Source organism: Leptodactylus fuscus, chromosome 2, assembly GCF_031893055.1.
Source record: "Leptodactylus fuscus isolate aLepFus1 chromosome 2, aLepFus1.hap2, whole genome shotgun sequence".
NCBI lineage: Eukaryota > Metazoa > Chordata > Amphibia > Anura > Leptodactylidae > Leptodactylus > Leptodactylus fuscus.
Window position 1 is genome coordinate 236892331 of NC_134266.1, and position 18632 is coordinate 236910962.

The 18632-nt window shown below is 43.0% G+C and overlaps 1 protein-coding gene across 1 annotated transcript in view; it reads left to right on the top strand.

Moving 5' to 3' along the window:
* Nucleotides 1–2048: 2048 nt before the first annotated feature.
* SCN8A (sodium voltage-gated channel alpha subunit 8) overlaps nucleotides 2049–18632 on the top strand; it is a 124099-nt gene continuing 107515 nt past the window's right edge. Inside the window, exon 1 of the mRNA XM_075265874.1 lies at nucleotides 2049–2139. The gene's annotated coding sequence lies outside the window, so the exon portion shown is untranslated. The remainder of the gene's footprint in view (nucleotides 2140–18632) is intronic.

An 18632-nucleotide genomic window follows, 5' to 3' on the forward strand; every position in this document is an offset into this window, starting at 1 on the left:
GGAGGCGGGGGAGTCGAGACACTGTGTGTCGCAGTTGAAGCGAGTGACGTCATGCAGGAGTGTGGCGTCACTAACGCCATACCTCCCAATTTTCAAAGAGTAGAAAGAGGTGTAACATGTGCGGCGTGCTCTGCAAATCTGGCTCCACCCACTTTTATGTTGATTCCACCCATTCTCATTCATTTATCATGTGCTCCCACACAGTATAATCCTCCTACAGTCACCCGTAAATTATATGCCCCCCCTCCATCTCTCCCCCAGTTTCATATACACCCTTCCTCTGCCCCCAGTTTCATGTCCCCCCCTCCATCTTTGTCCCCAGTTTCATCGCGTTCTCCCCCTTCATCTGCCCACAGTTTAATGTCCCCCGTCTCTGCCCCAGTGTCATGCTGTTCCCCCCTCCCCTTCATTTGCCCCCCAGTTTCTTTGGGCCCCCTCCATCTCTGTCCCCAGTTTCATGCCGTTCTCTCCCCACCCCCTTCATCTTCCCCAGTGTCATGCCGGTCGCCCCCTCCCCTTCATTTGCCCCCCAGTTTCTTTGAGCCCCCTCCATCTCTGTCCCCAGTTTCATGCCGTTCTCTCCCTACCCCCTTCATCTTCCCCAGTGTCATGCCGTTCCCCCCCCTCCCCTTCATTTGCCCCCCAGTTTCATGGGCCCCCTTCATTATGTTCCACCTTAATATTTAATACAAAACAAACACACTCACCTTCTATCACTCACCTTCCATCGTTCCCCCGACGCTCCTCTCTCTCACTCCAGTCACATACGCGATGCAGGAGCTGTGACCTCAGCTCCTGCTTAGCTGCGACCCGGCTTGCGTGTGTAAGCATGATGTGATGACGTCATCGCGCCTACACACGCAAGCCGGGCTCACAGCTCCTGCTTTAATCGCGATTCAGCCCATCGGTGGACGGACGCCGATGAGCTGAAATCGTGACAGGCAAGTGCCGGGGGGCCCCCAGAGGCTCTGTGGGCCCCGGCACTTGCCCGACTATGCCGAGCTGACCGGGACCATTTTGTTAGGGCCAGGCCGCGGGGCCCCGCTAAGCGCGGTTGCCCGGCTCGCCCGGCCCTGGATCCGCCCCTGCCCACCCATGTAAGAGATTGTAATAGCACTGGGCAGTACCGTCAGTGACCGATTGCTTCACCCCAAGTCTGAGAAGGAGCGCTATCGTAGGTCCTTCCTCCCAACCGCGGTCAGGCTGTATAATCTACATTAGATCAAGCGGAGATCACTCCGCACAGAGAACTAAATGATCCTGAAGTCTTTCTTCTTTCTTATTTGTAATGACTCCTAGTATCTTTTCCATCTGCTATGAGCTTGTACGTGTCGTTCTTGTATTATATTACCGTATTATCCATGCTGCTGTAACTCACTGAGTTTCACCATAGTGGGACTATTAAAGAACTATCTTATTTTTTCTTAAAGGGCCACTGACGCTTTCTTGTAATTTACATCGGATGGTGAGCGCAATCTATTGTTCTCTGTACGCAGCCATTTCTGGCTATAGTAAATATGGTGGGGTCACTGACAGAACCCCCCTAAATAACAATCTTGATCACTATCTTCAGAGACTTTTCCAGACATATTTGTCACTTGCAATGGCATAAACTATATGGCATAAGTGTCCCAGTCCTATCCAGTTACCCCCTACAGGGTGTTATAGCACTGTCATTACTTCAAGGTATGTTTTATGTGTAGCCCTACAGATGGGGGGATATAAAATTTTGCAAAAAAGTTCTGCAGTCTTCACATGAAGGACCAGACCCCCCATTTAACCATTAGATGACCATGTCCAGTGTTAGATGGTCCACATCCCTCTAAGGAGGATATCTTACAAGAAAAGGAGAACTTCTGAAGAACTGGCTAAAGGGAAGGTTGCTAAAGAGCGACCTCCCTCCTGAGTGGTGAATGTTCACCGCCCCCAAGCCCCGGTCTCCCGTGTGTGCGGCGGAGCAGTGTGCGCGCTCTTTCACCACGCTCCCCGGCAACCTCTCAGCTCACAGCTCTATGTACGGGGCCGGCGCGCGCTGCGGAGGCTCCAAGATGGCGACGGCCGCAGTTCCTCCTGCTGCAGCCTCCCCACCTCTGCAGTCCGGCGGCGCAGGCTGCAGGGACTCTCGCTAGAGTCGGGCAAGTAAGTGCGAAGCGGACACTTCAGGACACCTACAAGAGCCGGGACCGGGAGAAAAGGGGACGTGGGCACAGGACGAGGCTCAGACTGAGTGACGAGCACCGGTGATAGCGGGGCCCGGGATGGGGGAGGGGGGGGAGGCGGCTCAGGAAACTGCCGCAGAGACGTTACTGCCCTGAACTTCACTAGTGTGAGGCCTGGCAGTCCCGAGCCCCGGCACATCACAGCGCCTGGGTGCTGCATACTCAGGACGGTGTATGCAGTGCCGGCAGCCGAGGCTCTCCTCCGCTCACCTGCCCGCTGCTGCAGCAGCCCCTGCTCCCTCCAATAACTTACCAGGAACCCCCCCAGTGCAGACAGTGAGGCCATAGAAAATCACAAGGTGTCATCACTTTGTGTCCCTGCCCCTCCCTTGCATTCTATGTGATGGCTGGGGGCTCAGGGGGGGCTGCATAGTAGCGGGCATTAAATCCTGGAAGGAGCCTGTGCTGCACTCCTGGCAGAGTTTGGAGCTGGGGACCCCCTCTCCTGTGCGGGTGTGGTAGGTGGCCGGGTCTGCAGTGCTGTGGACATCTCAGGGCTCTGGGCGGTGAGTTTTGCAGTAGATGTGCAGGCTTTCCTCTCTATCCTCCTTCCTATACACTGCAGTATTTTTTTTTTCTTCTCCTGAAGCCTGTGGCCCTTACGTTCTGCAATGAGAATGCATCCATGGCAGGCTGGCATTCCTGAGCAGGATGGCAGGAGGTGCATAGGAATGCCAGGGAAAAGCACGCGTGTCCCCGGCTAGGTGATGCCAGGTCCTGAGACACGTTACATAGCACTGTACAAGTTGTAGCTATGGCTCCGGGATGACTGCATTTAGGGCTGTCTGCATCATGTCTTATACGGGAATCCTGGGAGCCGGTGATTTCTCAGCAATTTTGCACCAGATATGAATCTTCTATGAAACAGAATGTCAGTTTTGGTAGATTATTCCGTTCTCTTGGTGGATACTAGGACTGTGCATGTAGTTCTTGACTCAGCAGGCTTCCTGATCGGATGGGTATGCAGTCATTTAAGGTGTATACGGGATATTTTTCTTTAATAGTCTATTGCATTGAGCTGGGCCCAGGGGACTGTGTATGCGGTGCTGTTGAATGGACATGTGTATGCAGGTAGAAGCATGGCGTGTAATGTGCAGCTGTGTGGAGTAGACCTTGCGGTGGAGCAGCCTGGTATAGGAGTGTGCTGCTGAAGAGACAGCCCCATAGCATTAGTCTGGCCTCACAGTGTGGTGCCCTAGACTGGCCTGGCAGTGGGGAGCTGAAGAAATAGCCCCTTAACTTCAGGCTGGACTTGGAGCATGGACTGTAGAGCCTGGACGTCTAATGTGGTGTAGACTTTGCAGGTGGGTAAGCATAGCTATGAATGGACACCTGGGTGAAGTAGAGCATGCATTGGATCTATATGCACAATGCTAGAGAAACCTAACAGAGCCTTCATGTTACAGCATCCTGTAGTGCTCTGCAATGTACAGGAATTCATAGATATCACCAGACCCATCACCTGGTGCTAATGGGACAATTCTGTAGAATAGAGCTGCTGTACACTGGGGTGCTGAATGGACAGTTCTGTATACTGTGGTGCTGTGTACTGTGGTGCTGAATGGACAGCTCCCTTACCTTACAGCTTGGCCGGGACATTTAATGTGGTGCTGAATTGACAGCCACATGGTTTTGCAGGGGGGGGGGGGGGGGAAAGCAAGAGTATGAATGGACAGCTCAGTGAAGTAGACCATGCCATGGATATGAGTGCACAGTTTTCAGAGCCTACTGGTAGAGTGGTGCTGAGTTGACAGCTCTTGCATGTTAGACCTGTCTATTGCTGAATGTACAACTCTTTCTTAGTAGACCTGCCTCTAGTATGCTGCTGAATGGGCAGCTCTTTCATGTTAGAACAACCTGTATTGTAGGGCTCAATCTACAGCTCTTTCATATTAGATAAGCATGCAAGGTATGTTTGATTGTACAGCCATATCACATTAGACCAATATTGTAGGACTGAAGTTACAGCCCCTTTTATATTTTAAACCCTCCTGTAATGTAGGGTAAATGTTGGATCTTCTTGCAATGTAGGACTGCATATATAACTCCTTTATATTAGACCAGTCTGTAATGTAGGACTGCATATATAACTCCTTTATATTAGACCAGTCTGTAATGTAGGACTGCATATATAACTCCTTTATATTAGACCAGTCTGTAATGTAGGACTGCATATATAACTCCTTTATATTAGACCAGTCTGTAATGTAGGACTGCATATATAACTCCTTTATATTAGACCAGTCTGTAATGTGGGTCTGATTTACAACCATTTGACATTAGACCAGCCTGTAATGTGGGGCTGAATGTACGGCTATCTAGGGTAAAGCACCCAGTAGACGTGTCATGTAGTGTGACATTGACAGAGCAGCTGTGTAGCGTGGTGTGAATGGACATGTGCTTGCGGTGGGCTAGCATGCTGGTGTGTACAGCTCCATACACTAGTCCTGGCTATGGGCAGCTCCATAACGCTGATGTGCTGAGTGAGCAGCTTCATCCCGGCTTCAGATCATTGTGTTGCACTCAGTTGTTTTTTTTTTTGTGTGTGACTAAAGTGTTATGTCATTGAACATTTTTTCTCGTTGATCGAGAATTTAGTAGAAAACCTTACTCATATTGTTCAATTAAAATTCAGTTTTCAGACTAACTCCACATATGTTTAATTTATTGGATGAATGATTCATGCCTGAGACCCTTCTTCTGTAAATTTACTGAAAGGAAAGATTAAAAAAGGCTTGTAACATATTTTTAATAACTGATCTGAAAGATGGAAAAACACTTTCCACATGCTTTAGGGCACGGACTCTAAATAGGGGGTTTGATTTGTCAGATTTTGTGGCAGATCATACTCGCACCAAATGTCATTGTAAATGTATAGATATTATGTAGACAGTAAATTTATAGTTATTCTATCCAAGCTGCCCAAATGTTACAATCACCTTCATCAAACCAGGTCATGATGATATCTGCCTTTATGGATTTTACATGTCACTCCTATATTTGCATTAGAATTATTTCTATATTTTTCTGCTTTTATTTTTTGGAAAAGTTAATTTGGAAAAAAATATTTTATTATTTACTGTATAAAACTACAAAGCGTGTCTGGTTATTCCTGAGTGTAGGTTACTCAACTACAGTGACTTTTATATTTCTTACTTATGTATTTTTTGAAAGATCAAAAACTAATAGAACCCACAAAGTTATACAAATAATACTAATAACAATATAGAAGTTGTATATTTGATGATTATATATTTATTGGAAATATTTGAAATTTTGCTTACACATATATTTCTTTAAGAGTAATGGTTTCTTTTATTTCTTCTAATACAGTCAGAAAGAACTTATACAAATCATTAAATAAATTGTACAATATAAGGAAATAATATAATAATGTATTTCTAGTTTTCACTTTACAAATATTCTAATTTGATATAAAATAAGATAAGGAACATTTACAACTTTATAAGAAAACTAAACCTATCTATCGCCTATCTATCTATCTATCTATCTATCTATCTATCTATCTATCTATCTAAGACTCATAAATCACCATGTTTATTAAAAAGATTAAAATAGAATAACCCCCAGAACATTGATCTATCTATCTATCTATCTATCTATCTATCTATCTATCTATCTATCTATCTATCTATCTATCTATCTATCTATCTAATATCGTTCTCTCTCGTTTTATCTATCTATCTATCTAGGTCTCTATCTATCTATCTATCTATCTATCTATCTATCTATCTATCTATCTATCTATCTATCTATCTATCTATCTATCTATCTATCTATCTATCTATCTATCTATCTATCCATCCATCCATCCATCTATCTATCTGTGTGTGTAGATTTGTGTATATATATATATATATATATATATATATATATATATATATATATAAAAATTTTTGTCCTATTTGTAGTAGTTTTAGTGTATTTTGGATCTGTTTTTTATCAGTTAACTTTTTGTATGAATATCAAAGGACTTCAAAATCTGATGTAGGTCTAGATGTAGTTTTTGTTTCTGATGTTGCATTTCTAAGAAACAATAAGTCAGATTTCTTAGGCAGTTTTTACACCTACATTAAGAAGACTCATAAATCACCATGTTTATTAAAAAGAATAAAATAGAATAACCCCCAGAACATTGATCGATCTATCTATCTATCTATCTATCTATCTATCTATCTATCTATCTATCTAATATCGCTCTCTCTCGTTTTATCTATCTATCTAGGTCTATCTATCTATCTATCTATCTATCTATCTATCTATCTATCTATCCTCTGTTCATGTGAAGGCAGAAAACCAAACATGACCTCACATACCACATACTGTATGTTGTTATTGAATACATTTGGCAACATCTTACATCACTATTCCTAAATTTCCCCTATTTTATTATATAAAGCAAAGTAAGAGCCTCATTTTCTCGCTTTCCTTTATGCCATTTTTGTAGACTATAAATGTGGCGTCTATAGGCATTAAAAAAAAAAGTAGGGAAAAAAAATCTAAAAATGAAATTCCAGTTTGGCAGTAAATTGAACATGTTTAAGTTTTCCTAAAGGATTTCTAGCAAGTAGTGCTTCATCTCCAGAAGTAAGGAGTTGGTCTTGTCCTTGTTGATTATGAATATTGTAGTGACACATGGTATAGTGCGAACTAACCACATTGGCCAACAGGCCACTACCACATAAAAAACAACATAATTTTTTTTAAAAAAAATATAAATTTATTGAAAAAATACATAGATAAGTAATATATATTTAGAAGTAATTAGTGCAACCAGCAATAGATGCAATGATAGTACATACTATTAGGTTTCCATGAGATAATATACTTTATAAACAGTCAAATGCAATGTTCCATAGCGTAGTATTTTAAAAAAGGGTAAGTATCATTGGCTATATATAGGTATATATGAGCTAAATCACTAGCATTACTAACTAAGAAGCCAATGAATAAATACTTAGTATTGAAAACAAAACATTGCAGACATAAGGAAAAGTATGTGTACTACTAGAACATTACCTGTATGTATATCATGCATCAATACGCGCCCCTTTAATTATGACATTAATGGTATAGTGCGGTAGACTTATGGTACAGCGTGGCACTTATACATTAGTCCTCCATTTGGTGTTGTGTACGTGGCATTTCCACATTTATTACTGCAGTTTCTATGCTGTTTTACTAGACAACTCTCACTAAAGAATATGATAATAAGTATATATTACAGAATTTGTTTTTCATGGAATCCCGGTCTTCTTTAGGGTCTGTTTGGTTTTAGTTTTCTTTGCTTTTTGTCAGGCGGAATAATATAATCTAGTGCGCTACTTGTTCCAGTGAAACAGACTGGTAACCTGATGGACCTATTGTATTGTGTGTGACAATCTGTTGCAGAATCATTGTTACTTCTATACTAAAGGAAGCAATGCCATTAATGTGAACAGAGTCTGACAATGCAGTCAGTAATGTTGTCTGCTTGGAAGGTGGTTTATTTTACTTGTAATACTAACTTTCTACAGCTGTATGTATTTTGTTGTGTATGCTTTTACTGGCTTTGATTTGACATGTTTTATGCACAATAATTATATTTCCAATTTTATTTTTTCCTTGTATTTCTAGCTTAACAGGTTTTTGTCTAGTTTCTAAAACAAGCGTGACAGACGTCTGAAAAATATTGTTAGAAATAAATAGGAAATAAATAGATGTGTTTGTTTTAAGCCAGTATCAGGATAATTTCTCCATTAGACATATTCACGCTTCATCTATTATGCTTATGAATTGGTAGAGCGGAATACGTTACAGACAACCATATCCCCATTATGTGTGTCCTGCCTCCATCTCCTGCCAGTACATGAATATTTCAGTGATGACCTCACATAATCGATGCCAAGGCAAAGCATTTACTACAGATACTTAGTTATACGCTCAGTTATGTAGGGTTAGATAGGCATGTTACACCATTACAGTAAGTAATGATATCTAAGCTCCAGGAGTATCACTTACCATCATGTGGGTGACATTAGTGTCAGCCACTATAACATTTGTGGCAGCATCTGCATAAATAGAATTGGAAACTGGTTACCAACTTATCAATGTTACAGGATAGAGATTTACCAAAGAACGTATAAGTGAGGCTGCAATAGTAATGTTCAACCTTGTAGGTAAGTATCCAAGCTTTACATGGTGCTCTATAGAGGGGCCTAATTTGATCTGAACCAAATCGGGAGATAAATTAATTATTTTTGGCCAAAGATATATATATATATATATATATATATATATATATATATATATATATATGGGAGGTGACAGTCTTTTGTTACTGATGATTTCATTGTAGCTTTTAATATGATGTCATTGCTGTCGTGGTAAGCAGCACTTCACTTGAAGTGGTGAGCTTGACTAAACAAACAGCCAATATGAACAAACAGGATTGTATGGAGAGGGGAGGGGGAAGGAGGGGCTGCTGGAAAACACACAAAGATAACTGCAGCTGCTCTACTCTGCTAGACTGAGACTCAAGTGTCTCTATTAACAGTGCTATGTTTCAAGATAAAAGGCTACCAGTGCACAGAATGATGCAATAAATCAACTAGCAGCCTCCTCCTCTCCTTCCCCTCTCCATAGTGTTCTGTGTATGAGCTGGGTAGGAATATGGATTCTAATTAAACAAACAGACTGATGAGGAATAAGTCAAAGGGGAGCTGCCTGACAAGTGGGGAGAAAGTGTTCTTAAAAATTTTCTTAATACGTTTTTTTTTTAATATAGTTATATATATATATATATATATATATATATATATATATATATATATATATATATTTTTTTTTTTTCCATTTATGAAAAGTTGTTTTCTAATTTTATTCTGCTAAGTAGCATTGCCACTGCAGATATTGTGCTGTATAATGAAAAAGAGGGTAAGTTCGAGGTAAGACAAAAAATGCATTTTAAACATTTTTGTGAATGAGATTTTTGAATTATAAATTAAAGGGACCCTCTTTTTCACAATAAAAACATTTATAGTTAAAGGGAGTCTGTCAGCAGGAAATCTATATCAAACGAATAACAGGACCTGCACAACAATAAAACACTGATTTTCATGAAAATGAGGCTGCAATGCAGAATTAGAAAGACATCTTTGGAAAGTGTAGAAGCTGCCTTGCAAGGTACTGACATCAGTCTTATACTGTTTTTCCTGCTGACAGACCCCATACCATATCCTTTTTAATCTTTTTGCCCTGGTTCCTCACATTCCTAGTCCTCTATTCATTTTTGTAAAATGGCCACCAGTTTCTTAAACTACTTAGCCAGGAAACGTCATGAAATTGATATTTAGGCCTGTTTAGGAGTCCGATATATTTCCATGCAGACTTTCTCCTCCTGTCACAACCTATAATCAGCAGTTTTTTCACGCTATTCAATAGTTGGTTGGTGGGACAAGGAAACCTGTATCACATATATCTGACTCATACTCACTGTGCCAGCTCACTGAACTTTTTTTTTCTAGTTTTTTTAAGCAAAACAAGAAAATTAAGATTAAAATCTCCCATAAATTTGATAAACAATGGAGTTTAATTTGAGGCAAAACCACCCAGCCCTACCATAAGGAATAAAAGGTAGAATGGCATGTATTATACATTTATTATATACTAGACAGTATCTTCAAGATACTAATATGTCATGTATTTCTTAATTCTGCTGGTACCTCTAACTGTATAACTAAGGGCAGGTTCATACCAGCGCCCGGTCTCTACTTTGTGGGCTTCCATCTTCTACCGACAGGAGACGGAAGCTTGGCATTCAGTGTCCACCCGTGAGCGTCTTCTGGTTTCCGCGACAAAACTGCATGTCCGACTTTGTGTTCGTTAAAAAAAAAATAAAAAAAAAACGGTTTCGCCGCGGAGACCAGAAGATGCTTACGGGCAGACACTTTGCAAACCCATTCAAATGAATGGGTTTGAAAAGTGACTGCCAGTTTCCGTCTCCTGTCCAGTTTCTCAGGCAGAAGACGGAAACCTGAAAGCGGAGACCAGGGCGCAGGTGTGAACCCGCCCTCACATGTAAATGGCGCACACATGTTAAAGACCCTCATTTTCTGTAAAACCAGACGGCTCATGACATGAGAGAAGAAAAATACTACTCAGCAGTTCTGACAAATATAGTACCAGCAAGTAAATAGTCATAAGTCTTTCCAGGGCTCCTGCCTGACATTATTGCAGCTGTGTGTTGTTGTGCAGCTCCCACCAGCCCCCCCTTCCCTGCCTTAAGTCTACAGACAAGAATCTTTTGATTTCTTGCAGGTGTAAATTCTGGAAGGGTTGTGCAAGCAAAATATTTCTTTGCTGTGTTTTTCTTTTATATTGAATATAGTTCTGGTATCATTGATGTCTTTATCAAGAAAGTAGGAAACCTTACTAGATGCAGCTGCTATAGCAGATTTGTCTAATCCGTCTGCAGAAAACACATGTATATTGAGTTGACCGTTCATGTTTGACTACAACTCGTGATGTTCTGCTTACAGTTTATATTTCTATCAGAGCGCGGTTTGCTGGTAGGTCACATAGCAGCATGTAAAGCAGTATAAAGCAGTGAGAAATGCAGATGCCATGTGGCTGCTATCTGGGCCCCATTTCTGGCCACTTCTATCCGGAGCAGTCAGGGTATTGCAGTATGCTGAAGGGTTGTTGTGGCAGCGGCTATTAGGAAATCGTATTAGGGAATTGTTGATGCAGTTCAGTCTGTCTGCAGAACTGGCATGGAAGGGGTAATGTGAGCACCAGTATGTGTCTTTGTCTGACTAACAAAGTGGAACTGAGGGAGTGGTCAGTCCGGGATTTGTATGGGAAAGTTATTCAGTCCGTTCATTATGTACATCGAGAAATACACATGGACACAGACAGAACATGGGCTCATTCTTCTGCATACACATGCCTTTGTCATTTTCCATATAACTGCTTTTTCTTACAACTTTTGTAATATTGAAGACTTTGGTAGGGGCAAACTTTCAGTCTCCATGTAAAACTTTATATGAGATACAAGTATAGAATTTGCAAATCCATGGCCAGATCTGTGTCCAATCCATGACACTGCCTGGAAATCTGTGGCAAAATCTGCAGCAAGAATTGCATGTGGGACATGTGAATTAGTTGCAGACCTGACTATGGTTATGTCGCGGATTTCACTTCTGTAGTTAAAATCTGCAGCATAAATTGATATTTGAAATCCTGAGCTCATGTCAGATTTTTTTTTTATTCAGCATGAGTAAATTTTCTTGTAATACTCTGCAGATTTTCCTCCAAGTTTATCCAGAACATTTGCAGCATGTCCATCCTATATAGACATACCTTTAAACTAGTGCATGGTGCAGCAAAGGGTACATGTTTTGACTGGTGGCTTTCTTATATAATTTGCGACCTCCATCCCATTGCTCAATGGTACAACATTGTAAGATCTAGATAGTGATTTATAAACTCAGCTGGTATTCACCAAGAAAACCTTTAAGCCAGGGTTCTACGGGCTGGAAATGTGGCGATATACTTACTCGTGGGAAAAATTGTGTAGTTTTACAGTAATTGCAAAGTGGATGGGATTCATATGAGTCCCATGCCCATTTTGCGATAAAAACCGCAGTGCGGACACGCTGTGATTTCCAAAACTGGCGCGCTTTTGGAAATCGCAGCATATCAATTATATCTACGGAAATGCCAGAGGCTTCCCCATAGATATAATGGTAACAAAAAGTCTGTGGAGGAAAACTCAGTGAACTTTCTGTTTAAAGCGCTGTGGGAAGAACCGCGATGCGTTACCGCTGCAGTTTTTCTTGTGGGGCCTTATCCTTACTTGTTGTTTGGTCATCAAACCGTGCCTTAGGCTGAGGTCCCACATTACAGAAATGACGCTTTTTTGTTGCAAATTTTGTTGCAGTTTTTTGAGCCAAAGTCAGGGGTGGGTTGAGCAGAAGGTAGAGGTATACCAGATTTCTAAATATTTCTCATTCCTTTTGTAGGCACTCCTAGGTTTGGCTCAAAAAAATGCTGCAAAATCTGTAACAAAAGAAGCTGTATTTTTGCAACGTGGGCCTCAGCCTTACAGTAAGATTTCACAGCTGTTTTCCACTCAGCGTAAACTGCAGGTAAAGAATTTTCGGATTTTGGTGGAATGCTTCACGGCATGGCTGAGTGGGGTGCGGGTAGTTCTAGCTCAGTCTTTCTCACTGTTGGTCACAGCCACTGCATCTGCTTGGCTGAAATCTCACAAGTGAATCCTCTCTCAACACTAGTTAGTCTTTCAATAGCAGTTCTTGCTTTGGACACTGCTGACCATACTTCTTCATGGTTGTGTCTAATTGCAATCTAACAGAACCCTGTACCTCAACTTTCACAGGAACGCTCCACAGACACTTTGGGCTGAAGTTGCCTGGTTTTCCACCAAACACCACCACCCAAATATGTTGTCATTCTGTCAGAACTTGCGTCTTCACCCCTTAGCAGATCGCCAGTACACAACCTGAGGTCAACCTTCAAAGCAGATAAAAAAACCTACCTACAAATCGAATCAATTGCCATTCTCAGGAGAAAACTTCTTGTGGCGGACTAACTAGTTGACGTGACCTCTGCTCTACCTGCTGGAAACTGGAATGGGGTAGTAGGCAAGGTGACATTCACTGTCTTGGCAAACTCATGTAATTGAACTGGTAGCAAAGTTATTGTGCTAGCTTTTTATCTTAAGTCTCAGGAGTGTACTTAACCATTGTGTATATATACTGTATATATATATATATATATATATATATATATATATATATATATATATATATATGTCATTATAAACGTGCATACCTAACAGCAGTTTTCTCACTCAGAAGAAAGCAGGATAATGTAGGACTATATAGAAGTACTTTCATGTACTAATGTGAATAAAGCGCCTAGGGTGACTTAAATAATAATTTTCTATCTGCAGTCCCTGTCTTTCCACTCATACTCAGTTTCTCCTAATTTTCCCCTCCATAGACTTCTATGTAATCCCTGAGCTGCTAAGCCAATCTAAATTCGGCAGAAAATTCAGAATAAATGTCAATTTAGGAGAGAGGATAAGAAGAAAAATGGTATAATAAGTGTAAAAAGAAACATTTTTTGTGAAAAGATATGTTACAAATTTTACTAAAATTTACATTGTGCAATTTAAAACAAGATTATTTAAGTCTTTTAACAATTGTTATGACTTCATAGTAGTTATATTGGTAACACACATCTCAAAGAAAGTGGTATCCAAACAAGTTGCCTACTGGAGATTATGTCTAACAAGGAACATTTGTTAGTAAATATAACTCTTATACAACATATAGTAAAATAGATATGCTTAGTAGAGATGAGCGAACAGTAAAATATTCGATATTCGTTTCGAATAGCCGCTCAATATTCGACTATTCGATCGAATATCGAACCCTATTATAGTCTATGGGGAAAAATGCTTCGTTTCAGGGGAACCCACCATTCGACTCAGGAGGGTCACCAAGTCCACTATGACAACTCAGCAAATGATGACGACACCTCTGGAATGCAACTGGGACAGCAGGGGAAGCATGTCTGGGGGCATCTAACAAGCCCAAGTCACAGTTTTACCCTACTATCACAGCCTATCAACTACACACTTTCCACACTCAAAAAAACCTCTATCAAAGTGGGAAAATATCTGGAAACCTTCTTTACTGCCAAATTGTATGGACGGAAACCCACATTTTACTCTTATGAAACCTTACCAAGCACCCCTTTAAATCACGTTGCCCATGACAACCACAGCTGGAATAGGCAATGGGAAATCCAAAAGCCCCCACCGTTAACTGTCATTGGGGATGTGTGTGTGTGTGATGTGGTAAGACCTTCCAAAATTCACTTTTCTGGCCCTTAACGTGAGCCCTTCCAAATTAAGTTACAGGCCCTTAAGCTGAGCTACCAGCAGAGATTGAGGCCCTTTAGGTGACTTCAGCCTCTTACCAGCACAGTTTTAGGCCCTTTAACGTAGTTCAGCCTTGCACCAGCAGAGTTTTTTGCCCTTAGGGTGAGTTGAGCCTTGCACCAGCAGACTGTTAGCCCCTTGAAAAATTCTTAGGCCCCAAAACCGTGGTTCCAGAACCATCACTCTCATTGTGTTGGATTGATGCAGTGGATTGGACTGAGGACCCAGACATAGAGCTTGATTTTGATTGGGAAATTGACAACATTTTGGCATCAAGTCCTGGGGGTAACTTTTATTTAGAGGACCGCAAAGGTGGAGAATTGGCTGCAACTACTACTACTGGTAATGGTCCTCTAATATCGAACTCTACATTACCTCTACAGGGTTCTGATCAGGTGTTAATAGGCCAAACAGCATGCTCCAGTACTTTAGATGTAGATCAGAAACCACTTTCCCTTCCAACAGCAAGTTTAACCAATCTTCATCATCATCATCATTCTGCTGAGATGGAGCCACTAAAGGAAACCTTGCCTTCAAAGGCATGTTCTGGTGCTTCGACTGAGCCAAATCTAAACACAGTCCTTTGGAACTGAACAAAATTAACCAGCAGTGTTTTTGGCCCTTAGGGTGAGTTGAGCCTTGCACCAGCACGTGTCCCAAAAACATCACGCGGGCCCTAAGTTCTGCGCCAAGTTGCACAAAGTTCCACTTGACCACTGACGCGTGGACAAGTGCATGCGACCAGGGACGCTGCATCATAATCGCGGCACACTGGCTGAATGTAGTTGAGGCTGGGACCAGGTCGCAAACTGTGGCGGCCTGCCTTGTCTTCCCGCCCAATATTACTGGCAGGAGTGCTGAAACACCACCCTCCTCCTCCTCCGCCATTAAATCAACGCTGCAACACTGGCGTGGGGAGACGTCAGCAGGCTGTGCTGAAGCTCATCAGCTTGGGGGACAGACAGCACAGTGCCTCCGAGGTCAGGGATGCCATCCTGGATGAGATGGCAGTGTTTTTTGCCTCGCTGCATCTGGGCCCAGGTGACTGGCTGACGCTGATCAAAATGAACAGCCACTGGATAGACCCATCATTTTCATGTCTAAACAGTGTCAAGCACCCTGACATGAAGTTTGATGTGTGTGCTCACCCTCTACAATTCTTCCTCCTCCTCATACTCCTCCACCATCAGCGTTGCACAATTCTGCTCCTACTAGGTTCAATTCACACTAATGCCCCTAAACTCTTCTGGTTAGAGGCTCAACCCACCCTGATTCCCCCACCTGTGCTGGTTAGAAGCTCATTATGTCATGTCAAGTAACACACTGGCACACATGGCTGACTTCATGTTAGGTTGCTTTTCAAGAGACAAAGGCATAGTTCACATCATGGAGAGCAAACAATAATGGATTTTTGCAATCCTCGACCCCCGGTATAAGTTAAAAATCTCATGCTTTGTTCTGGTACAGGAGAGCAAAAAATCACGCAAATGATATGTGAATATGGAGGCAGGCTATGCAGAAAAAAGGTGGCTACAGGCAGAGGCATGGACAGGGGTGATGTATAGCGGGGAAAGCACTGTAGATGTGGAGGCAAGCTAAGCAGGAAAAAAGGTGGCTAGAGGCAGAGGCATGTCCAGAGGCAGCAAGGCCAAAGATTTTCCATGTACTAGTCACTCATGCAAAACTCGCCCATATTGGCAGACTTATGCGAGATCTCTCCGTGTCTTTGAGGAGTCCACCAAGAGGGTCAGCTTTGATGACGCATTACTGATTTTAACAATCCTGCTCCTGTGTGTGATGCAAGAATCTCTCATCACAATCAGGGATAACGCATTGTACGCTTGTACGCTGAGGAGTTGGGCATAGGAGCAGAACCATTCCAGCAGGATAGTCAGTGCACACTGCTATCCGCTTCACAGCGTATATTGATGGAGGAAGAGGAGGATGACGAAGTGGCAACTTATTTCATTGTCACACAGGAGGCTAGCGGCACCCCCTGGCCAAACTACCGCCACTGAGGTGCCTAGTGTCACCAGTTACATGACAAGTTTAGTGTGGTTTGCACACTTTGCAAGTCTAAACTGAGTAGGGGTTCTGAAAAGAGCAACCTTACCACCTTTTGCGTGCACTGTCATTTGGAAGGCAAGCCCTGGGCTCAGTGGGAGAGAGCAAACGCAGGACAATCGTCGCCCGGTGTTGCCGACGCTGCCTATTACACTGTTTACACCAGCCTGGACACCTACACATCTGTCTCTGACACATTGGGGAGTTCACCCTCATCCTCCCTTTTGGCCTGCACCATCATGCGCCTCTTCCCAGCCACTCCCCATCTCCCAGGCGTTTCATTGCAGGCAGAGCGCAAGTCACCCACATGCCCAAGCCTTTAACGGCCTCATCAAAAAACTGCTGGCCCTGGAGATGTTGGCATTTATGCTTCTGGATACCCAGGCCTTCCATCATCAGATGGCAGCTGGGGCACCTCCCTATGCTGGGCCTAGCCGTTACTACTTCTCTTGGTGTGCTGTCCCCGCCTTGTGCCTGCACGTGTCCCATAACATCAGTCGGGCCCAGAGTTCTGCGCTTTGCTGCAAGGTCCACTTGACCACCAATGCATCGACAAGCGCCTGCGGTCAGGCATGCTGCTTATCTTTAATCACAGGCCGGGTGAATGTAGTGGAGTCTGGGTCTGGGGTAAAAAACTGGGGTGGCCTATCTCCTCTCCCAGCCCAAAATTCATGGCAGGGTTTCTCTGAAAGCCTACTCCTGCGCTCGACCTCAACCTCGACCCCAACTACCTGCTGGAAAAGCTGTAACACTGGCGTGGAGAGAAGTCAGCAGGCCGTGCTGAAGCTCATCAGCTTGGGGGACAGACAGCACAGTGCCTCCGAGGTCAGGGATGCCATCCTGGCTGAGATGGCATTTTTTTTTCCCTGCTACACCTGGGGCCTGGCATTTTTGCGCCTGTTATAATGGCCGGAACCTGATAGCAGATCTGGAGCTTGCCAGACTCAAACACAGTCCACACATGGCCCACTTTTTCAACTTGTTGGTGCAAAGGTTCTTTGAAACCTACACCATTGTGCCTGATATACTGGTCAAAGTGCGGCCATTTTCGTAAGTGAAAAGTAGCCTCTGCTAGGCTGAAAACATTCAGAGCACACTCCTGTCATCTTCGCACCATTGGCTGGCAGAGGAAGACGAAGGGGATGAAGTGTCATTTCACACGAGGCTTGAGGGTGAAGTTCAGTGTATCCCATTGCTTCAGCATGGATGGTGTGGAGGGGAGTGGAAAATGGAGGAAATGGAGAGTGACCCTTACAGTTGGGGGCAGCGAAGTCATGCCAAGTAACACACTGGCACACATGGCTGACTTCATGTTGGGTTGCTTTTCAAGAGACAAAGGCATAGTTCCCATCATGGAGAGCAAACAATATTGGATTGAGCTGATATAGCGTGACTGAATTGCTGTGTATCACACTTAGCTTTTGGGGGGTAGACCCTTAAAAATTGGATTGACCATACTTGGCCTGATTGAATGAACGGCTCTCTCCCACTTAGCTTCGGGGGGTAGGCCCTTAAAAATTGGATTGAGCTGATATAGCCTGATTGAATTGCTGTGTCTCCCACTTAGCTTTGGGGGGTAGACCCTTAAAAATTGGATTCAGCGTACATAGCCTAACTGAATTTCTGTGTCTCCCAGGTAGGTTTTGGGGTTACACACCATGAAAAACTGGATTGAGCGTACATAGCCTGACTGAATTTCTGTCACTCCCACCTAGGTTTTGGGGTATACACTGTGAAAAACTGGATTGAGCGTACATAGCCTGACTGAATTTCGATGTCTCCCACCTAGGTTTTGGGGGTACACACCCTGGATATCTGGATTGAGCATACATAGCCTGACTGAATTTCTGTCTCTCCCACCTAGGTTTTGGGGGTACACACCGTGAAAAACTGGATTGAGCGTACATAGCCTGACTGAATTTTGGTGTCTCCCACCTAGGTTTTGGGGGTACACACCCTGGATATCTGGATTGAGCGTACATAGCCGGACATAATTGCTCTGTATCCCTGTTTTGGGGTTACACACTGCCTGAAAAGCTGGTTTGCACGTATATAGCAAGAAGTAACTGCTGTGGATTCCTGCTATTTTGTGGGGGACACCCCTAATAAAAGCTGGTTTGCACATGTATAGCAGGAGGTAACTGCTCTGTATTCCTGAAAATTTGTGTGGGGGAGACACCCCAACAACCCTAATAAAAGATGCTTTGCATGTATATAGCAAGAAGTAACTGCTGTGGATTCCTGCTATTTTGTGGGGGACACCCCTAACAAAAGCTGGTGTGCACGTATATAGCAGAAGGTAACTGTTCTGTATCCCTGTTTTCCACCGTCCGGGGAAAGCTGGACTCCTGTCCCTGCAGTATATAGCTCTGAGA